The sequence below is a fragment of the Rhinoderma darwinii genome, chromosome 2, assembly GCF_050947455.1.
Source record: "Rhinoderma darwinii isolate aRhiDar2 chromosome 2, aRhiDar2.hap1, whole genome shotgun sequence".
In the NCBI taxonomy this organism is placed as follows: domain Eukaryota; kingdom Metazoa; phylum Chordata; class Amphibia; order Anura; family Rhinodermatidae; genus Rhinoderma; species Rhinoderma darwinii.
This window is the reverse complement of record NC_134688.1, coordinates 398,945,054-398,969,247: the sequence shown is the minus strand read 5'-3', so window position 1 is coordinate 398,969,247 and position 24,194 is coordinate 398,945,054. Positions and strand designations below refer to the sequence as shown.

General features: G+C 42.9%; 1 protein-coding gene across 1 annotated transcript in view; it reads left to right on the top strand.

Annotated features, from left to right (window-relative positions):
- The first annotated feature begins 14,188 nt into the window (after positions 1-14,188).
- Positions 14,189-24,194, top strand: part of BCLAF3 (BCLAF1 and THRAP3 family member 3) — a 100,547-nt gene continuing 90,541 nt past the window's right edge. The window contains exon 1 of the mRNA XM_075854031.1: positions 14,189-14,380. The gene's annotated coding sequence lies outside the window, so the exon portion shown is untranslated. The remainder of the gene's footprint in view (positions 14,381-24,194) is intronic.

Sequence of the window (24,194 nt, the reverse complement as noted above, 5' to 3'; positions counted from 1 at the left end):
TATGGGTTTAAAGAAGGGGTCTCAAACTCGGCCGGGTAAGTGGGCTACATATAGAAAAGATGGGAAGTTGACGGGCCGCATTACTTTCAAATTTGATACAATACAAAATTATTGTTAATCAATTAGTTATTTGACCAATCAGCATAATGCACTCTTCTCCATTCATTTACACAGCATCATCACGTTCTAACTAGAACAATGTGCAGCCACATACACAAGTGTCCTGATAATGAATACACATGACCTCCAGCCTGGACGTCATGTGTATTCAGAATCCTGACACTTCTGAATCTTTTCTGTGAGATTCCAGCAAGCCACGCGTAATCTCGCGAGATTACGAGGTAAACGAGATTTCGTTTCCCTTGCTGGAAATCTCACAGAAAAGATTCAGAAGTGTCAGGATTCTGATTACACATGACGTCCAGGCTGGAGGTCATGTGTATTCATTATCAGGACACTTGTGTATGTGGCTGCACATTGTTCTAATAAGAACACTATGTGCTGTGTAAATGAATGGAGAGGAGTGCATGATGCTGATTGGTCACTGATTCGTTAGCATCATACACTTCTATTCACAACGCCCAGTTAGTGAAACAAGTAAACACGCCCAGTTAAAAACACAATACACGCCCAGTTGGACATACGAAAAAAAAACACGCCCAGTTGTCCATTTAAAACCTCATTTGCATATATATAAAATAGCTCATAACTTGGCCAAAAATTATAGTTTTTCAAAAAAACAAACGTTACTGTTATCTACATTGCAGCGCCGATCACATGCAATAAGAGATAGGGATTTGAGAATCTGGTGACAGAGCCTCTTTAAGCCCTGCCCTAGTAATGGATGCTGTCACTCAGCCAGCAGCTATTAATAAGGCAGTTGTAATAAAGTTTAGAAAAAAACAAAGACATAGAAAAAATATTTTATTGAAATAAAAATCCCACACACAACCCTCATTATCCATTTTACTGAGAATAAAAAACACAATTATCGAAGTAGTCCTCGAATCCGAAGTAGTCCAACAACCTAACTTGTAAAAAAAACACAAACACACAAAAATAATAAGTAACACATTAAAAAAAGCAAAACAATTATTACTCTTACCTTTCCTGGGTCCAGCGCTGGAGACGCAATGTCAGCAAGCTGAGCCCTGTATCTAATCCGATCATGTGTGATACTGTCTGCTGAGCCACTGTATCTAATCCTATCATGTGTGATATTGTCTGCTGAGCCACTGTATCTAATCCTATCCATAGCTATAGGGTTGTAGTGCTATAGATATGCTGCCTCCTATATACACATATACATACACGCACACATTTTTTCCTGGGGGGGTATATGTATTGGGGCTATTTCGCCTGGCGTTTCAAGACCTTAGTAACGCCCCTGGCTGCTAGTGCCGCATTGTTGGGTCACTTAGGAGACCCAGCGAAGCAGCTGAAAGCTGCGGGCCGTCGGCCGTGAGAAGTTTTGGGGGGGGGGGGGACACCAAGAAGTACCTTTGCATCGGGGGCCTTGAGCCTTTAGCTACACCCCTGGTTTCACCTCAAGGTATTTAGGGTGATCCATATAAGAAGAAAGTCCCCTCGGAAGAGAATAAAGGTGTAAAAAGGTGTATGGCCAAGGAGGTGAAGTAGAGGCCGTATTGTGCCATTTACAATATGGCGTTCGAGAGCGCCTGGGATTACAAGGCATGGTTGACGTCACTAACTGCCGTAAGCGCCTTGATAGTTTCAGCTGACACGTTTCATCCCTGTTTAGGATTTCTTCAGAGCTATTCGGTTAGTGCAAGATAATACGGCATCTTTATAATGCCATGCTTAAAGGGAAAGTGTAAAGGATCTGCCAGGCACAGCTTCAGGGTTAACTTCCTTAGGTAATCAGTCTTCACCTGAGTCTATCTCTCTGAGACTGACTCCAGCTTCCACCACTCAGGCTGGCAGGCTTAGGAGTGGGAGAGCCTATCGCAGCCTGGCCAGACTCAGCTAGCTCCCGCCCTCTGTCTATTTATACCTGCCTTTCCTTTTCCTCCTTGCTTGTGATTCTTTCCGTGTGATTTCCTGGCCCAGCTACAGCTCCTAACAATTTGATCCTGCTCCATTCTGACCCTGGCTTTCTGACTACTCTTCTGCTCTGCGTTTGGTACCTCGTGCTCTCCTAGTTTGACTTGGCTCGTTCACCACTCTGTTGCTCACGGTGTTGCCGTGGGCAACTGCCCCTTTCCCTTTGCTTTATATTCCCTTGTATGTTTTGTCTCGTGCACTTACTGAGCGTAGGGACCGCCGCCCAGTTGTACCCCGTCGCCTAGGGCGGGTCGTTGCAAGTAGGCAGGGACAGAGTGGCGGGTAGATTAGGGCTCACTTGTCCGTTTCCCTACCCCTATCATTACAGAAAGTGTCCCAAATTTTTTTGTCTACAGCAAAATTATAATGAATCCTTTACAAAAGGTAAGTCCATTTACAGATAAGTATGTATATACTTATTTTCTCCAAGACAATTATCACAATTTTGTCAAGCAACCAAATCTTAAAAGAAAGTACACTTATGTAGACAATCAAGTAAGAAATATATAACGACAATGGATCACAGGGTATGATTTTTCATCTCTGCAGTTAATGAATGATCAGAGGGGTCCCCATCAAAAAAACTTAAATCTACATCTATGGTTTGCTTCGGGGTGGCAGGGAGTCAGTCCAATGCCATACTTGTTTTTAATTAATAAATTATGTGTATAATGTTCTTTTTTTTTTCTATGATGGGCGTTATATAAAGAGATGATGGGGTTTATATACAGGGATGATGGCTGGTATATAATTAGAATGCGCCTCTTCAGTTGTAAACATGCGTTAAGGGGGGGCCCACTCACATGTTTTGCCCCCCTTTGCTAAACCACTAACTCCGCCTCTGAGGTGGCACCAATATTCATCTATACTAGGGCTGAGGTAGCGTCCCAGGATTTTTTTAAGGAGACTGTCAGCCTTCCTCTCTAATGGTTCATTTAGCTGTGAAGAGTCCTCAAATGGGAAATAGTCTTTTTTCCCGCCTTAGCCATCTGGATGTCGATTTTTGGTATTTCAGACCAGGATTTAATTTCTTGCTCGTCCAGGGGGAATCTCTCTCTAAATTCATGAGGTATAGAGACCTGTTTCTCTGGAAATTTCCATTCATCCTCAATAAGCCCTTTGATCTTATGTATAGGGAATACTTGTTTTCTCTGGGTTCTTAGTCCTGCAAACATTACGTCCTGGACAGAACGTGATTCCTGGACTTCTTCAACCCCATTGTCCTTCTCACTGCCCCTAATAGTTCGACCATAAATTCAGATGAGAAATAACATCTCTTCTTTCTGTGGTGTGGAGACAAAATACTCAGTGTGAATTAGCCCTAAACGTCCTCTTACACGGTCCAACCTGGGCCGTGTAAACGAGTGCTGATCAATGAGAAAGCTTGTTGATCGGCGCTCGTTTGCTCCTCTCACAAAGAGCTAGTATGGGGACGAGCGCTTGTTATCCCGATCGCTCGTCCCCATACGTTATCATGTCGGCAGCGCATCTCCGTTTACACAGGAAGATGCGCTGCCAACTATATTTTCAGTATTTAAAACGCTACGATCAGCTGATTTGCGCGTTCATCGACTGATCATTGCCCTGTTTACACAGGGCAATTATCGGTAACGAGCGTTCTATGAACGCATGTTTGTCTGATAATTGGCTGGTATACAAGGGCATTAGGTATCACAGATTCATTAAAGTTTGTTTTATAGTTATAATTTATGACTTTTGGATTTTTATCTTTGAATGGGAAGCCTCCTCAGAAAAAAAAGACGTTTTAAGTATTAGGGTATGTTCACACTCTTAGAAAAAAAAGTCTGAAAATACGGAGCTGTTCTCAAGGGAAAACAGCTCCTGATTTTCAGACGTCCCTTTAGCAACTCGCGTTTTTCGCAGCGTTTTTTTACGCCAGTTTTTGGAGCTGTTGTTTTTCTATAGTCAATGAAAAACGGCTCAAGAAGTGACATGCACTTATTTTTCGCGGCCATTTTTAAAAAAAACGCCCCGTCGGAACAGAACGCCGATTTTCCCATTGAAATCAATGGGCAGATGTTTGGAGGCGTTCTGCCTCCGATTTTTCGGCCCGAAATACAAGCCGTGTGAACATACCCTTACACATCCACTGGACTGAAGATTCTTAACGGAGACGTCTTGGACTTTTGCAGGACCCAAACCTACATGCATATATGAGTGTTGTGCCTCAAGCACAACCATGCTAGGTGAGCAGCTAAGCTGTTGTTCTCTGTTATCAGTGTACTTTTTAAGAACATGCTACCCTATGAAGTGCTATTTTACACTTTTTTTTGCTCTAGCTATTGCATTAAATATATGGCATTTGATATAAACAACACACTCAAGTAGTCTTAGGGGCTGTTCACATGCATTGGAGGATCCATTAGGGGCTTCCGTGACAAATTCTGTTTTTGATGACAAAATAGTGCAGCATGCTGCACTATTATATCAGGCAAAATTATGGAAACCATGGCGGACACCCAACAGAACCCATTAAAGTCAATGGGTTCCATTGGGCGCCGTCGGTTTCCATCATGCAACGGATCCAGAGATTCAGATCTTGCCGTTCTGTTCCTATGACGAAACGCATATCTGAACGACCCCTTATCTACACTGCAGCTAACACTTTTTTGCACATCTTTCATCTCAATATTTAAATCAATGTGAATTTCTGCATCATTATTCCACATTGTGACGCCATGTTTGGATCTATTCCCAGTTTGGGTAGGGGGTTATCCTAGAATCACAATTTTGTACTGGCTTTCATTCACTAATACTATGCAATGTTAAATACCTTTGTGTCAAAAAAGACAAAAGTATAGAAGGTATGATACCTTTATTGGCTAACCATAAAAGTTCTATATGCAGCTTTCAGAGCACACAGGCTCCTTCTTCAGGCAGTTTACAAATGAATGACTTCAAAAAATACTAAAGGCTACGTTTTAGGTTAGTCTTTATTCCAATGATTGAGCCACTAGAGGGAGAGGAAGTATAAGAAACATATTATATGCAACTTAATCCAGCTGCAAACTCAGTGGAATATATCACCAAACATTATTATATAAGACTAAATATTATTCTGTATGGACCAGGTTGGATTCAACCACTTCCCTAAGTTAAATGGGTTTTATGAAAAAAAATAAAAAAATAATAGAATTAGACTTACTGGTAATTCGGTTTCTATAAAACCCTCCATGACAGCACCACAGGAGGTAAGGGCTCCGCTTCTAATTGGGACAGGAACCACCACAAGAGGTTAAATAGCCCCTCCCCGCCTCCCTTCTCAGTGTATTTCAAATAACCATATGGCATAGTGATTCAACATACTTATTCCTTCATAATGACATTGCTCATTTGTAAATAATAATACGGGGGGGGGGGGGGGGACGGACTCAGGGAGGGTTTCATAGAAAACGAATTCCCGGTAAGTCTAATTCTATTTTCCCACTTACCCTCCATGACAGAACTACAGGAGAGTTCACAACTGAAAATGTATTGGGGGGACGGGACTATGGCGTGAAGAACCCTTCTGCCAAAGGAAAGATCTTCAACGAAAGCCAAATTAAGTCTGTAGTGGTTAATGAATGTATAGACGGAAGACCAAGTAGACCATCACCTCTTTCCACCCAAGGTAGACATTGCTCTGGTGGAGTGAGCTTTTAGATTTCCAGGGGGATTAAGATTTTGGATCCGATACGTTTCTATGATTGCTTTCTTAATCCAATTTGCAATGGTAGTTTTGGAAGCTTTTTTTGCCTTTATTTGACCCCAGAACTAGACAAAAAGATTTTGATCTGTCCTCCAAGAATCTGTCAATTCTAAGTATTTTAGTACAGTTCTGCGTACATCCTTTTTAGGATTTGACAGAAAGATGGAAGTACGATGTCCCGGGACATGTGGAATTCTGATACCACTTTTGGTAGAAAGGTGGGGTCTGGACGAAAAATGATTCTGTCTTCCATGGTTTTCAGATATGGTTTTCTTATGGAGAGGCTTTGAATTTCTCCTACTCTGCGTGCTGTAGTAATGGCCACTAGCAGAGCTGCTTTCCAAGATAGTCCCCTAATTTCAGTAGGAGGTTCAAATGGGGGTAAAGTTAGTCCATTTAATACAATATTTAGGTCCCAGGTGGGGACTAGAATGTTCTTTTTCAGTGATAGCCTGTAGGCTCCTACGAAAAATCTTTTGATCCATTTGTTGGAAGTGAGATCCTGATCGAAATATGAGCTTAGTGCAGATATCTGTACTTTTAACGTACTTGGTTTTAAACCCTGCTTAAATGAAGTCCAGAAGTTTTGCTATGTTGGGAGAAAGAATATTCGGTTTCTCATCCCCACACCAGAAGACATTTTTTCCAAACTTTGTAATAGATTGCATTGGTCACTTCTTTTCTACTCTTTTGTAGCGTATTTATTACTCCTTCAGACAATCCTTTTGATTTTAGGATGGAGGCTTCAAAAGCCAAGCTGCTAATTGAAGCTTTTGAGGGTCCGTATATAGGATTGGTCCCTGATGTAGGAGATCCCACGGCAATTCTCCTTCCTCTAGGATAGAGAGGGAAGGTAACTACCCCCATCAGACCCTGAATCCTCTTCTACCACAATTCTCCTTTTCTTAGGTGTGGGAGGGGGCTGAGAGGGAAAATATGTCAGAGAGAAGGAGGCCAAAGAAGACTGGATTTCCTGCTTGACCATTCCCTTAACCCATTAGTGACCGCCAATACACCTTTTCACAGCGGCCACCAACGGGCTTTATTCTGATGCATATGCCTTTTTACGGCACTGCATCAGGATAAAGTAAACAGAGCAGGGAACCATCAAATCTCCCTGCTCTCAGCTGCCAGAGGCAGCTGAGGGCTGGGGACGTCCCTGCTCTGCCGTCTGAGATTGATATTAGTATCGATCTCACCCGTTTAACGCCTCAGATGCGGTGCACAATATAAGATCGCCGAGTGTCTGTGTCTCCAATGGCAGCCGGGGGCCTAATAAAGGCCCCCAGGTCTGCTTGGAGCGAATGCCTGCTAGACCATGCCGGAGGCATGACCTAGCAGATGCCTGTTCGTTTTAAACGGACAGGCAGTAATACACTGCAATACAAAAGTATTGCAGTGTATTATAATAGCGATCGGAGAATCGCATATTAAAGTCCCCTAGTGGGACTAGTAAAAAAGTAAAAAAAAGTTTAATAAAGTTAATAAAAAAAAAAATGAAAAACCCACCTTTTCCCCTTACAAAATTCTTTACTATTAAAAAAACAAAAATAAAGTAAAAAAGTTAGACATATTTGGTATCGCCGCGTCCGTAACGACCCCGACTATAAATCTATGACATTATTTAACCCGCACAGTGAACGCCGTAAAAAAAAATTATAAAAAAAACTATGGAAAAATTGCTGTTTTCTGTGAATCCTGACTTAAAAAAAAATGTGATAAAAAGTGATCAAAAAGTCGCATCTACTCCAAAATGGTACCAATAAAAACTACAAGTCTTCCCGCAAAAATAAAGCCCTCCTACAACTGCATCAGCATAACAATAAAAAACTTATGGCTCTTCGAATATGGAGACACAAAAACAAATAATTTTGAAAAAAAAGCGTTTTTACCATGTAAAAGTAGTAAAACATACAAAAACTATACAAATTTGGTATCGTTGCAATCGTAACAGCCCGCTGAATAAACTTATTGTGTTATTTATACCACACGGTAAACGGCGTAGATTTAAGACGCGAAAAAGAGTGACGAAATTTCACGTTTTTTTCTATTCCCCCCCAAAAAAAAGTTAATAAAAGTTAATCAATAAATAATATGTACCTCAAAATGGTGCTATTAAAAAATACAACTTGTCCCGCAAAAAAACAAGACCTTATACAGCTATGTCGACGCAAAAATAAAAAAGTTATAGCTCTTGGAATGCGACGATGGAAAAACGTAAAAAATGGCTTGGTCATTAAGGTTTAAAATAGGCTGGTCATTAAGGGGTTAATCTCTTATAATAATGATAGTTGCTCCTCCCTGATGATATTCTCTGTACAGGAATGGCATAGGGGCTTTTTTGTTATTAGATGGTAGCTTTTTGTGACATATGCCACATTTATGAGATAGGGGTTCTCTCTTAGGCTTCCTAGATGTCTCACACTGAAACAATAAGGAGGGAAATAAGTAACTAATTCCAATAACCAGAATACTTTCTGGGATGGGAAACACGCTAGGCTCCACCATACTAGGCTTGGAGGCAGGCTTCTCAGACATGGTGCAGGCAAGTTAGGAGTGATACAAACAGTCCAACCTGAGGGAATGAGGCCTCATGTCCAGGTGACCTTTCACCTGGATCACCGGAACTAGCGTGATGATGACTACCAATCGGTAGCGCGCTTCTCCTCTGCTTGCTCTTAGAAGCTCTGCAACTGCTGTCCATTCCATGCAGACGCTGCCATGACACTGCCGGCATCCGCACCAGAAGTACGTCACTCCGGAAGTGATGTACGCGTGCATTCCACCGTGGAACGCACGTTATGAGCAGCGGAGGATTCCTGTATCACAGGTGGAGCGGACGGCTGGGGAGTCAGTGGGGACCGGAGACAGCACATTGACTTCACCTCAGCTTTACCCGAAGGCGCGGGAGAGGTGAACGGAGTCCCAAGTTCATGGAAGATGGGAGCAGTGTTTTAAAAGTGGAGGTGAGACACGACCACTCACTGCCTGGTGATTTATTTTAAAGTAGGCTAACCGACTGCCAACAGCCCAGCTGGCAGCAACCAGTTGATGCCCAATAGGGACAGGAAAGAACACTAAGGAGGGAGGCGGGGAGGGGCTATTTAACCCCTTGTGTGGTTTCCTGTCCCAATTAGAGGCGGAGCCCTTACCTCCTGTATTGCTGTCGTGGAGGGTAAGTGTGAAAAGGGGCTGTCTCATATAGATATACTTGGCTAAATGAGGACCAGCTAGTGATCGGCTGGTCACCAAAGATCAAGTAGCTGAACCCTCTGACAGCGATCGCCAGGGTAAGCTGTGGATGGCTACACATCTCTCCTCCAGGGGAAATGTGATAATACATGCCACCCATTCAAATTGGGCATATGGGCAGTTATCCTGATTGGAGTTCTGCAACTTTCTAATAAAACATCTGTCCATTTCCGTGCAGAAAAAAAAATGGTGGCATGGTCCAATGAACTCCGTAAGTACAGAGGTATTCATCCCTAGAAGCATTGCTAGGGGACAATGTATGGCGATGCAGGGAGGCTGTACGGCTCCGTACTAAAGCAACCATACAGGCTCCGTGCACTGCTGTATAGGTTCAGTGCAGTAGGCACTCCCATGTGTATGGGCCCTTACACAATTTTAGATATGCATAGTGTTTTCAGCAACATAAACAACAATGTTGCCAATTCCCTGACCGCAAACAGAGCTATTGAAAATGGTGAGAAACTGAAACATATAGAATATTAGGAAGTTGCAGATATTTTTATCCCATAAATCTGGATACCGCAAAAAAATCACAAGGTCTCCCTGCTCAAGACTCTCCTCTATTAGGCTCTTATTACACTGGTCATACCAGGATCACACACAGTTTTTGGCAGAGTTGAGCCAAAGCCAAAAGTGGATTCAGAATTAAAAAAGGTATAAAGAAAAGACTGATTCATCTCCTTTCTTTTGTGTTAATGGCGGTGTTTGAAAAACTGCACCAAAAACGACATTAAAACTCACTTTGACAGCCAGGAAGAGCACGAGGACCTCTATGTTCTAGCGATCAGTCGGGGTCACAGGGAGCCCACTGAAAATCTACGGACCTCTCAGAACGTTTAAACATGAACTTAACCTTTAACAGGTTCCCGACCGCTGGCCGTATTTATACGGCCAGCGGTCAGGGTCTCTAAAGTCCGCCGTATAGACTATTTACGGCGGCACTTCAGAGACTGTGCACGCGCGATCGCGTGCACACAGCTCTGTGCCCTGGCTGTTGCTAACAGCCATGGGCACTGGGCAGAATGTCAGGGGTCAATCTTTTGGCCCCTGAACATGTGATCGCTGTGACAACCAATCACAGCGATCACATGCATTTCTGCATAGAAAACAGTGTGCACGCGATCGCGTGCACACAGCCTTGTGCCCTCGCTGTTACCAACAGCTCTGGGCACTGGGCAGAGTATCAGGGACCATTCTGATGGTCCCTGAACATGTGGTCGCTGTGAAAACCTATCACAGCGACCACATTTGTTTTATTTTGACTTTTCTGGCAGTAAATCTCCTGCCTCTTTTCTTCTCCTCAAACATTGTTTCAGTTTGAGGAGAAGAAGAGACTCGGGAGAATTGCTGCCAGAAGATTACAGTTACAGTTACACAAAAAATACAGTTACACTCTAAAACATTCTCTGTATAGATAGATTTCTATCTATCTATACAATCTATCTATCCATCTATCTTTTTTTCTATCTATCTGCCTTTCTATCTTTTATTCTATTAGAATAGGCAGGTAGGGAGTATATAATTATATATATATCCACATATATATAATATATATAGCAATAGCGGTTTATTTTTTTGTTAGCGGTAGTGTAGATATATATAGCAGTTAGTTTGTGTGTTTTATATAAAAAAAAAACAAAAAAAAAACCAATTTGTTTAGTTAGTGTTAGTTACGTTATGGCGAGGAAGTTGTTTAGCGCCGAGGAGGCATACGCCATGCTGTGGTCTGAGTCGGAGACCGCATCAGAGATGGCGTCCGAGATGGAACCTGTTTTAGGTAGTGACGATGACAGCGTCACTTCAGGTTCATCTTCAGGGGACGTTGTCCCTGATGCAGTTGAAACTGCAGAACTTGAAAGCGCAGGGCCAAGTAGCGCTGTAGCACGGGACAGCCTGGTCCCTTCAGTCCAGGCTCTTGTATGGGCACCTGCCCCATCTTTTGGGCCTAGAATCCACGGATTTACTGCCACTCCTGGCATAACCGTGGACAATACAAATTTTGTCCAAATTGATTACTTCCATTTATTTATAACGGACGACATCCTAAATCAGATTGTCCACGAAACAAATTTATATGCCACTCAATATATAAGGCAGAAACCTTCATCCACCCATGCCAGAGATTGGACGCCCACCAATTTGCTGGAATTAAAAAAAAAATTGGGGCTCACCCTAAATATGGGTATTGTCAAAAAGCCCTCCATTAGGTCTTACTGGTCAACAAGACCCGCCCAAGCCACCCCAGTATATTCTGCAGTAATGCCCAGGTCTCGTTATGAGACAATAATGAGGTTCCTCCACTTCAATGACAACGCACAGGCCCCCCCAAGTACCGATGCAAACCGGGATCGGTTGTTCAAAATAAGACCGCTAATAAATTCCCTGAATAATTTATTTCTGCAACTCTACACCCCTGAGCAGAATGTAAGTGTGGACGAATCCCTCCTCAACTTTCATGGCAGACTTAGCTTTCGCCAATATCTACCTTCAAAAAGGGCAAGATATGGCGTTAAGCTCTACAAATTGTGTGAAAGCGGGTCAGGATATACCACCGCCTTCAGGATTTATGAAGGGCGGGACCGCACAATAAATGTTCCTGGATGCCCCCCTGATCTTTCCACCAGCAGTAAGATCGTGTGGGAGATAATGCAGCCTCTGCTTCACAAGGGGTACCACCTGTACTGTGATAATTTTTATTCCAGTGTGCCCCTGTTTAGGCATTTGCATGCTGCAAGGACTGGGGCATGTGGTACCATGCGCAAAAACAGAATTGGTTTTCCACAGCAATTAGTGGGGAAGCGCATGGTAAAGGGGGACTCCTGTGCTTATGCATCTGAAGAATTGCTGGCGGTCAAGTTCAGGGATTGCAAAGATGTGTATGTGCTAAGCACGATTCATACCGCAGGAACAGTGGCAGTGAGGGAAAGAGGGGCAACATCGGACAAGCACAAACCAGTGAGCGTGTCCGAATATAACAAGTACATGGGGGGGGGGGGTGGATTTAAGCGACCAGGTTTTACAGCCCTATTTAGTAAAACGCAAAACTAAAACCTGGTACAAAAAGGTGGCCATTTATTTGTTACAGGTGGCCATCCACAACTCATTTGTGCTCTACAAAAAAAACAGAGGCAGAGACACATACCTGGATTTCCAGGAAAAAATTATTGAAGGCCTCATTTTTAATGTTCAGGACACCCGAGAATGCCCCCAGTCTGAGGATGTCACGCGACTGACTGAAAGACACTTCATCAGTCGGATTCCCCCAACACCAACCAGAAGCAACCCTCAGAAAAAGTGCCGCGTCTGCAGAAAAGACGGGCACCGCAAAGATTCCCGATATTTCTGTCCCTCATGTCCCTCACAACCAGGCCTGTGCATTGAGCCATGTTTTAAAAAATACCACACTGTTCTGAATTATTAGATTTTAGTTAATTCGTTGAAAATATATTTGCCCTACATTACGTTTTTATTTTTCCCCTGATTTTACTCCAAGGGTGAGGGAGGGAATGGGTGGGGGGTGGATGTCATGTTTGATGTTTTCTAAAGTTCATCTGCTGGAGAGCTCCATTTGCATAAACCTGCAATTTCTTATTTTAGAAAACCCCAAAAAATAAATTCCCATTATACCCCTAGATGAATATTTTGGGATTTCTGCTTCAAGGGCAGATATTTTGGAAGTGTTATAGAAACTCTGTTGAGTTTTGTTTAAGCTTTGAAAAAAAGCGATTTGTGAAATAAGCTTCTTCTATCGTCCGCCCTCCTACTTCTCTATGTGATAAATAAGGCACACATATTTGGTATCTCCATGCTCAGGAGAAGTGGAAGAATGTGAAAGGAGATTAATTTTGGCCGTGGCCTATGCCGTGTGTGAAAAATGCTGGTATAAACTGACGCATTTGCTAAAAAATTGCTAATTTTATTTTGATCCATCTTATTCAAGAAACTTTCAGAAGAAAACTGGACTGTCTAAAAATATGATAAACCCCTTGAAGAAAACCTTGTGGGGTCTACTTGCGTGAATGAAGTCATTTATGGGGTGATTCTAATCTTTCAGCAGCATTACGCCCCCCCAGAAAACAGTATGCGGCTATAAAATCAAGTGCAGAATTCCTGGACCGAAAAGGCCGAAAAGCCTCCTTTTATGCCAAGCCCTGGCACATGCCCGTGAATAAAGCACACATATTTGGTATCCCCATGCACAGGAGAAGTGGAAGAATGTGAAAGGAGATTAATTTTGTCCGTGGTCCATACCGTGTGTGAAAAATGCTAGCATAAACTGGCGCAATTGATAAATTCTTGCATTTTTTTCCAATTTTGCCCACTTTAGAGAAAAAAATAAAAATGATATATACTGACAAATGCCACTAAAACAAAGCCCTATCTGTCCTTTAAAAAGAGTGTAAAATTCAAAGATGAACTTTATTCACCTACTGAGTTATAGTCATCTAAAGAAGCGCATAGCAAAATTGTGAAATTTGCTCTTGTCATTTAGCTGTAAAACAGCCTAGTCCTTAAACGGTTAAATTTATCTGGTTAAAGTCTCCTAGCCACGGCAGTATTTTGCATCAGTATTTGGAAGCCAAAACCAAGAATGGATCCTACACAGAGAAAAGCTTAATGGACAGATTTGCAGCTCATCCGTGTTTTTGACACACTCCTGGTTTTGGCTTCTAAACACTGCAGTGTGAATGAGGTGAAAGACATTTTTTCCAGCACACACCTTTCATATTAGTATTAAAGGGCTCCAGGTCACTTTTGACTCCTCATAACCAACTAAAAAGGAATGGTTATACACAGTAGCCTATCTGAACAAAGAGCTGTAGTGTAAAGCACGAGGGACAGACAGAAGATTATCTTGTAAGAGAAGACTTAGATTTCAGACTACCTCATGCACCCACTATACAATGCAGATAAGATGGGGTCACTGGTCAGGACTAATGAAGAAGCATTACACATGGTAGCGGTTACGTCGACCCTAGAGGAAGTTTGGGCATTGTGTATGTAATGCATGTGGGTACAGAGCAATACCAGGTAATGAATGATACCACAGAGCAAGAAGTGGTGGTGATGAGGCGGGTAGAGGGCACTGGGCAGTGAAACGCTGCGATGCATGCAGTGTGCCCGGCCAGCTCTGCAGCATGTGAGGATGAGTGTGGGGCTGAGCTCAGCTTTCACTTCCGGGGGAGGACACAGGCAGATAGCAGGCGTCAGGAGCCGTAGTAGTAGCAGCGGCGGCAGCAGCAGCAGCAGCAGATCGCATGGGGTGAAGGGAAGGAGACCTCCGTGTCCTGTATCGTGTATTTATAGCCCGCAGCGTCACCCGCACCGCTCAGCAGCCCGCTATTCACCGCAGCGGTAAGTCTCATTCTCACACGTGGGGAGGGGGGTGTGTAAATGTCTCATCGCTATGTACTTTATGAAAGACAGAGCAGTTATTTGTGGGGAACCCTCCCCCTCGGGCACAGATGTGACATGCGGTGTAGATGACATGCGGCTCCCACTGCAGCAGATGCCCTCTGTCTGTGTGCCGGTGTCTGCAGGACGAGTGTAGAGCACCTTGTGCTGTTCCTCCAGGCCCCCTCCTATAAGCTGGTGTGCTGGTATGCCCTGTGCCTGCACTATTATTATTTCCTTTGTAATCCCCTCCTCCACTTACTTCTCCACGGAGGCTCAGGAAGGTCTTCCTCCTCTTCACCCTCCTTTATTCTCATAGTTTAGGGTCACTTGGGATAGGACCCATACCTGCAGATAGATCGCTTTGGAAGATTATAAAGCCGTTCAGTGGTCTCCAACCAGTGGCTCTCCAGCTGTTGATAAAACTACAACTCCCAGCATGCCCTGACAGTATAGGCTGCATGCTCAGAGTTGTAGTTTCACAAGTGCTAGAGAGCCACGGGTTGGAGACCACCTCTGCAGTGAATACTGATGTATGGATGCCAGATGTCATTCATTATTTTGCAAAAGTAAAAGTTAATATATGGAGCTAAGGTGTCACGTTTCCCAAGTGTCATTGTCTCCTTCATATCATCAGTTTTCTTTAGATCTCCCTCACGTTTCTTATCTGTCGCTTACTGGTGTCTGCATTGCTGGTTTTATGGTTCTGTGTGATAAAGTATTCCAGCCATAGTAATGTCATTCTATTTAAAGGGCAAATCCAGTAAAAATGATCTCCTGATATGCCTAAGATAAGTGTGAGATAATCACATGGATGTAGTCTGTGATCTCTGACCGCCGCTGATCTCCAAAAAGAAATGGCTGATGTTGTAGCTCAATCGGTTGCCTAGAAATGTGTAGTTCTTGTAGGGCCCCCTTTTATATAATCAGTTGATGCCTATTATTTCAGTATCCTCCGTGCTTTCATTTCTATATAGAATACCTGTAGGCAGAGGTGGCAGTAACGCCTCTACGGGCATCATTGGTGCCTGGGAAGACTTTTTCACACTTTCAAATCAGTCTTGTACACATTCTCACACATGAGAGTAAGGGTATGTGCACACACACTAATTACGTCCGTAATTGACGGACGTATTTCGGCCGCAAGTCCCGGACCGAACACAGTGCATTGAGCCGGGCTCCTAGCATCATACTTATATACGATGCTAGGAGTCCCTGCCTCGCTGCAGGACAACTGTCCCGTACTGTAATCATGTTTTCAGTACGTGACAGTTGTCCTGCAGAGAGGCAGGGACTCCTAGCATCGTATATAACTATGATGCTAGGAGCCCGGCTCCCTGCACTGTGTTCGGTCCGGGACTTGCGGCCGAAATACGTCCGTCAATTACGGACGTAATTAGTGTGTGTGCACATACCCTAAAGGTTCTTTTACACCGTCCCATTTTGGCCGGTACAATGAGCGCCGATCAACGAGACAGCTCTTTACTCCGATCACTCGTCCTCATACATTTCTATCATGTCGACTGCGCTTTTGTTTCCGCCCAAAAAAACGGAAACCTTACCAAACGCAGACAAATGGAAACCATTGGCAGGTGAAGCATTACCATTGAAATCAATGGTAATGCAAACGGAAGCTATGGTTTCCGTTTGCCTTTCCGTTGATGGGTTCCTCTGACGGAACCCATCAACGGAACCCTGACGCTGATGTGAACAGGCCCTAAAAGACATAAGTCTTCCTCTGCAGCCTATTATAAAATAGGTGCTTGGTAAAAAAATATTTAGTGCAACCTCCCTGTGGGTAAGGGGTCCTACATATAGATGAGGTTGCTAACCTTCAAAATGATTAGGGAAACTCTGCCAAAATGGTAGAGTGAAAGCAATAAAGTTTTCTTTCAATAAACCTTAACATTTATGATGAGGGATTTGTCTGCGTTTACAGTGGGTGTCACAAAGAATGTATGGTCGCTAAATGGCCTATTGTTTAAATCCAATTTTTTTTTATAACCCATATTAATTAAATAAATAAAAAAATCTTGCCGTTTTCGCACTGGCCACTGAGCGCTCCCAATATAAATGTTTTGTGGGGATCACTTTTCAGCAGTCGCTGCATTATCAGAGGGCAGGATTACAATGAAAGGTAACACCTCTGTTACAAGGCTGGAGGCAGATAACACAGGGTCACACCGTTTCTTCACAGTGACCTCTGCACAGGTTACCGAGCATGCCTGCGGTTTTACTATATCCATGTGGTTGCTGTAGCAGATCAGACAGGATTGGCTGCCCCCAGAATCATGTACAGAAAATAGAATAAATAAAATATAAGAAAATAAAAACAGATTCAGAAAAAAGTATTGTTTCAATTAGTAAAAAGGAAAAATAAATAAATGTGTATATTGACTTTTCACATCTTTTGATGGCTTTGAGACATGTCAGAACATTGTGTACATAAGCTGAGACCTGGCCGCGGTGATCGCTCCGTGTCTCTATGGCTTCGCTCTAGTTTCCGTGAGTAAGCTGACAAGACATTACCGTTTAATTGATTCTCATGGGAGATACAGAGGCTGTGATGTGAAGAATGTGCATGTTAGAGCATCATGGCCCTTTTTGTCTAGCACTTGGTAAGGGTCTTCGATCACGGTTTCCCAAAAAATGACATCTGACACAGGGACTCGCTGTGATCTGTCATCTATTACATAAATGGCAGCCGATCACTGCCGGCCGCAATGACGTTTCTCTAAAATGGCATCATGTCCTACAGCAGGCAAACACTGACATCACTATGGGTGACATGGCATTGTGTGGATACACAACATAAGCGGCAGGGACTGGAGTCAAATTTCAAAGGCAAGTATATTACAAAGTTTGTTATTTTCCTCTTTTAGGTATATATAAAAAAAAAAATCTCTGAAAACCACTTTATGATAAGGGGAACAGTTTACAGTCGCCGGTTTACTGGGAATACACAGCGAAAGCTTATGCAGTAAATGAGTGAGTGACACATGAAGGTCTCTACAAGGGAGTGGACATCTGACCCTGTTGCCCGGTAGCAGCATCTTTCATCGATAAACATATTGGGCTGTTGCATAGCATACATGACAGCCATAAAGTTATTCATTATTTCATTAGTGTTTCCCTTTAACGTACAGGTACAATTAGTAGCATAACAGCCAATCAGGTGTTTGCTTTCATTTCCTGTAAGCTTGGATTGGTTGCTATAAGAAACACCATTATTCTTCGTGGATAATACAGGAGCCTCTGTATATTTGTTCCATTGCTTTCTTCCTCCCCTTACTGACTGGTAACTTTGGCTACTACATGACCCAGTATGGAACATCATTTACTTTGTATTGCAGTGTTATTGCGTGTAGAGGATGTTCACACACACTAATTACGGACGTAATTCGGGATGTTTTTGCCCCGAATTACGTCCGAAAAATGCGGCTTGAAAGCGTTGACAAACATCTGCCCATTGAAAGCAATGGGCTGACGTTTGTCTGTTCACACGAGGCGTATATTTACGCGCCGCTGTCAAATGACGGCGCGTAAATAGACGCCCGCGTCAAAGAAGTGACCTGTCACTTCTTGGGGCGTAATTGGAGCCGTTATTCATTGACTCCAATGAAAAGCAGCTCCAATTACGTCCGTAATGGACGCAGCGTTCAAGCGCCTGCACATGCCGTTACGGCTGAAATTACGGGGATGTTTTCTCCTGAAAACATCCCCGTAATTTCAGCCGTTACGGACGCTGCCGTGTGAACATACCCTAAATGTTAAGGGTATGTTCACACGCTTAACAAAAAACTTCTGAAAAATACGGAGCTGATTTCAGAGAAAACAGCCTCTGATTTTCAGGCATTTTTGAAGCTGAGAATGAAATATGGAGCTTCTTTTGAGGCTTCTATTCAGACGTTTTGTGAGGCTCCAAAAAACGCCTCAAGAAGTCATATGCTACTTCTTTTTACGGAGCGTCTTTTTACGCTCCGTTTTTTGACAGCGAAGCGTAAAATAAAGGCTCGTGGGAACAGAACATCGTAATTCCCATTGAAAGCAATGGGCAGATGTTTGTAGGCATATTAGGGGAGTTTTTTCAGGTGTAATTCGAGGCGTAAAACGCCTCCATTACGTCTGAGAAGAGGTCGTGTGCACATACCCTTAGGCGGGATTCACACGACCGGGTCGCATCCGAGCCCGAGTGCCGGCCGGTTTGCATAAAGTTATGCATCCGTGCCGGGCCGGGCAGATCCGGACAGTGACATCAGCGGCAACTCCTGAAGGGGAATCCCCATGTGTTCGGGGATTCCGCTTCAGGAGTTTCCCCTGATGTCACTGCCCAGATATGGACAGAGACATCAAGCGCTCTGTCCAGGAGCGGAATCCCCGAACACACGGGAATTCCGCTCCTTCAAGGAGCTAAAGTGCGGCTAGCACATAGCAGAGCGGGGAGATACCTCCCCGCTCTGCTATAGTGGCGTCGCTACAGTAATAGTAGCAGCAGCAGCAGCTGCTGCAGCTGCTAGCGGCACCATCAAAGGTGTCGCCGGGCGCTTTTAAAACAAGCAGGAGAAGGGAGCCAGCGCAGCGCTCCCTTCCACCTGCTGTACACCCCGGCCCTGCCACACCGTGTACAGCGATGCCATTCGTCAGAATGGCATCAACTCCTCCTCCTCACATGCACTCTGCGCTGTGAGGAGGAGGAGATAGAGCGCAAGAGCCGGAAAACCCGGCCGTCACTCGGGACACATCCCGGTGATGGCCGGGTATTACCCGGCCCCATAGACTTCTATGGGAGCCGGGCGGCCGGGTACCCGGGCGAAAATAGAGCATGTCCTATTTTTTGACGGGCGGTTTTCCCGGCCGTCAAAAAATCGGTCGTGTGAATAGCCCCATTAGGGGTCTATTATTCCTAATGCAGCCGGGTGCCGGCCGATTTATGAACGGCCGGCACCCGGCCGGGAAACCCTGCCGTGTGAATGAGGCCTTACTCTTCGAGTGCAGTAAATAATTTTCCCTATGTATGTGTACCACTGTATGGTGAACATAGCCTTACTAATATATGGCCATTTTAAAGTAGTAGGTGGGAATACTTTTCTAATTATTTTTCAGTATGCAGCTTCTGTGGTAAAAGAAACCTCTTGTAAATCTGTTGCACGCTGCATTTCTGCCTATCTGCAGGTTTCGCTCTACTGGGCGCTAGTTTGGTATTTTTATAAAAAACGTTCCTGTAAAAGTGAAGAGATGTCGTCTTAGGGTATGTTCACACGGCCAAATTTCAGACGTATACGAGGCGTATTATGCCTCGTTTTACGTCTGAAAATATGGCTACAATACGTCGGCAAACATCTGCCCATTCATTTGAATGGGTTTGCCGACGTACTGTGCAGACGACCTGTTATTTACGCGTCGTCGTTTGACAGCTGTCAAACGACGACTCGTAAAAATACAGCCTCGTCAAAAGAAGTGCAGGACACTTCTTTGGGTATGTTCACACGGCCAAATTTCAGACGTATACGAGGCGTATTATGCCTCGTTTTACGTCTGAAAATATGGCTACAATACGTCGGCAAACATCTGGCCATTCATTTGAATGGGTTTGCCGACGTCGTTTGACAGCTGTCAAACGACGACTCGTAAAAATACAGCCTCGTCAAAAGAAGTGCAGGACACTTCTTTCAGACGGTTTTGGAGCTGTTTTCTCATAGACTCCAATGAAAACAGCTCCAAAAACGAGTTGGTAAAAAAATGAGTTGGTAAAAATGCGAGTTGGTAAAAAACGTCTGAACAGCAGGGTCTGTTTTCCCTTGAAAACAGCTCTGGATTTTCAGACGTTTTGGTTGACTACGTGTGAACATACCCTTTCAGACGTTTTTGGAGCTGTTTTCTCACGCGTAAAAATACAGCCTCGTCAAAAGAAGTGCAGGACACTTCTTTGGACGTTTTTGGAGCTGTTTTCTCATAGACTCCAATGAAAACAGCTCCAAAAACGAGTTGGTAAAAAAACGAGTTGGTAAAAATGCGAGTTGGTAAAAAAACGTCTGAAAAGCAGGGTCTGTTTTCCCTTGAAAACAGCTCTGGATTTTCAGACGTTTTGGTTGACTACGTGTGAACATACCCTTAACCCTTTTCTAATAGGTTGGTGGTGATTATACATTTTGCGCCTCATTCATCAAAGTTGTCTGACAGAAAAAATGGTCTTTGTTGCCCATAGCAACCTATCAGAGCTCAGCTTTCATTTTTAAAACCTCCAGGAAAATCCAAAGGCGTGGGGCCTCATGCACACGACCGCAGCCATGTGCATGGCCGTGATTTTCGGGTCGGCTGGCCGTGGAGTGACACCCGCGAGCCCCCCCCCCCGCAAATCGCGGGCCGTGCACATGGCCGCGTCCATTATTTCCTATGAGCCTGGACCACAGAACACGGCCGTAATAAGACATGTCCGTTATTTCTGCGGTCCAGGCTCCTGGGCCATGCACGGACCGTGGAAACCACGGTCGTGTGCATGGGCCCATAGAAATGAATGGGGCCGCAATTCTCCGTAGATTTTTGGGGGAATTACGGCTGCAAAAGCACGTTCATGTGCATGGGGCCTTATTGTTATTGGTTGCTACAGGCAAAAGGGATGGTTTTTCTGAAAGTTTTGATCAACAAGGCCCACCTGAAAATACTAACATTTTCACAATGTGGTTTGTGTGATTAACTGAAGTAACGATTTTAATAACCAACTTTCTTTGTGTCACTGGTAGCTTACTCCTGGGGACATGGTGGAAAAATCTGCATGTTTTTATCTTCGGGCGTTTACGCCTCTGACCTCCCATTGACATCAATGGGAGGCAGAGAAAGCGTATTTCGTGGCGTTTTTGCCTGTGGCACTCAATGGATGCGAGCGAAAAACACAGCGAAAATCGCGGCAAACTGCATGCAGGCTGATCAAAATCTGCCTCAAAATTCCAAACGGAATTTTGAGGCCGAATTTTCTGCCTGCAAAAAACTCTGTTTGAACTCGGCCTTATTCACACGAACGTGTTAAACGTCCGTGGGACGGCCGTTGAAACAGCGGCCGTCCCACGGACCTATGTAATTCAATGTGGCCGTTCACACAGTCTTTTTTTCAATGTTTATTTTTTTTGTTTGTGCCATTTTTGGCATCTTTTGGTGTGTATTTTTTTTCTTTTTTTGATCAGTGGCGTTTTTATAAATTCAGTATTCTCTATATATGGTTTTTTTTTCTGACCATTTTCCGTTAGACTTCTCTACTGGGCTTGAAATATACCAGAAATAAAAGCTTGTTATAAAAGTAATAAAAAGAAAACACACGCCATAATAAAGGCATTTAAAAATGCATATACAGTTAAAAGAAAAACGATGGCTGTTTGTAGATCCTTTTTAAAAAAAAAAAAACACAAAAAACTGTGAAGAAATCCTTAGGCTAGGCTTTCAAGCTATAATTTTGGTGCATATTTTTGCTAAAATCATAGCTACAGTACGCACCAAAACCGCTGCATGGAAGCCCAGTCTAAAACTCAGAAAAAGGACACTGATTATGGAAAATACAGCTCTACGTCCTGGAATATACAGCGCATTATGCCACATTGAGTGACTGCAACATTTTTGAAAGGAGCCAAAATGAGAAAAGTTCATAAAATGCATTGAGTTGTATAATCTACATGTGTTTAGGGATTATTTTAATTTCCTTCGTCAAATGATTTACCGGTTAACTAATATATATATATATTTTTTTCGTTTCCCCATAGATGTAGCATAACATGTTATGTCATGTGTCTTCATAGATCACAGGGTCCGTATTTAAAAGCCTAAACTGTTTCCACTCACTTTTTGCCTATTCACGTAAGCTTTTTATTAATCTCTAAATTGTGGGAAACTCTTTGATTTCTTAATGTAACAGATCATTATTTTGAGATCTGGTTTGCACAGCTAGCACAATGGTCACTTGGCAAGTTCTTTAGGAAGATATTGAAGGTGGGGACATTGAGATTTTAGGCTGAACTCTATGATGCACTTACGCCCAGCTCTGTCTGTTTGTTAAAGTGAAACAAAATCAAATTGGAATATTTATTAGTTTGTTTTGTCTAATTTCCAATAGCTTTCTTAAGAAAATACTCACTTTGTAAATATTCAGTCATCTCAGAGTGTGATATATATTAGGCACACTGCACTATTTTTTCCGGTAAAATGACGGACACCATGATGGAAACCTGATGGACTCCAGTCAATGGGATCCGTCGGGTGCCGTTTGTGTCCATCATATGACAAATCCATCACCGCATTAATTTCTATATTTATTCTCCAATGACAGAACAGAAAAACAGAATTCATAGCGCAGATGTGAACAGAGCCTAAAGATTATAACATATGGACCGTTCTTTAGAATATTTATTACCAATAAATACGTTGTTCAGCAACAGATTTGTAGTTACACGATTTACTCTTCTCCTTTTACAGTCAAAGATAAGTTAACGGGAATCTGTCAGCAGTTTTCAGCCCTCAAAACTGCTGACAGCACTATATAGAGGAAGGGGAGGGCTGTATAACTATACCTGTTGTGTTGGTCATGCAAGTTGCATAACTGAGAAATTCACATTTAATCCCGTTGATGCCACGGTTATAAGTGCCATTTTCTGCTCTGCGTTACGGCTCTAGAGTGCAAACAGGAGACAACTAGAACCGTCACTCAGAGGGTAGGAGCTGGCAGCTTTCAGTGAGGAGAGCCTGGCGCATTGGTCTGGCACTTGTTACTGTGGTGCCAGGGGCATTAATTGTAGCTTGTATGACCGACACAACCTATATAGTTACCCTGCCCTCCCCCTCCTAAATATAGCACTGTCAGAAGTTTTTAGGGCTCAAAATTGTTGAGCGATATCCTTTAAAATTTCTCCTGGTTTCCCGTTACTAGAGTACAGCGCACTGTGGGAGCTCACATGACAGCGGGCTCATGTACTGCAGATACAGCATTGTAACCTACAGAAATGTTACATTCCGTTTAGATGGAAATGGATTAGAATATTTTCTAATAATCAGTTTGAAATAAAGCAAAGTATTTGCAAAGCTACTCAATTTGTTATATATATATGTAGAAACTAGGGATGTCACGATACCAGAATTTGGACTTCGATACAGATACTTCGTGTAGTATTGCGATTTCGATACCAAAACGATACTTTGCCAACAGTAATAAAAAATATAAAAAAAGTTCTTCCATTTTCTGGTGTGATGAATTTTAAATGTGCCTCACAATAGTAATTAACCGCATGTTTCTCGATCATGGGTTAATGGATAAGGTACATGATGGGGTTAATTTCTATTAATAAGAGGCACACATAGGTTAAATTCATCACCCCTCGTGCCCCACAATAAGTGAAAGAAAGTAGTTTTTATTTTTTTTACAGCGTACACATCATAAATTACGCAAAAAAATTGCTGTGAAAGTTATTACGGCTGCGGCAATAACTAATGTGTATATTTTATGTATTGAGACTTAATTTAATGTTTATTTTAAAAAATGTGTGTGTATTTTTTTAAAATTTAATATCCGTTTGTTTTTACTTTATTTTTAAACTTTAATGTACTGGCATATACAGTGAAGGAAATAAGTATTTGATCCCTTGCTGATTTTGTAAGTTTGCCCACTGTCAAAGACATGAACGGTCTAGAATTTTTAGGCTAGGTTAATTTTACCAGTGAGAGATAGATTATATATAAAAAAAGAAAATCACATTGTCAAAATTATATATATTTATTTGCATTGTGCACAGAGAAATAA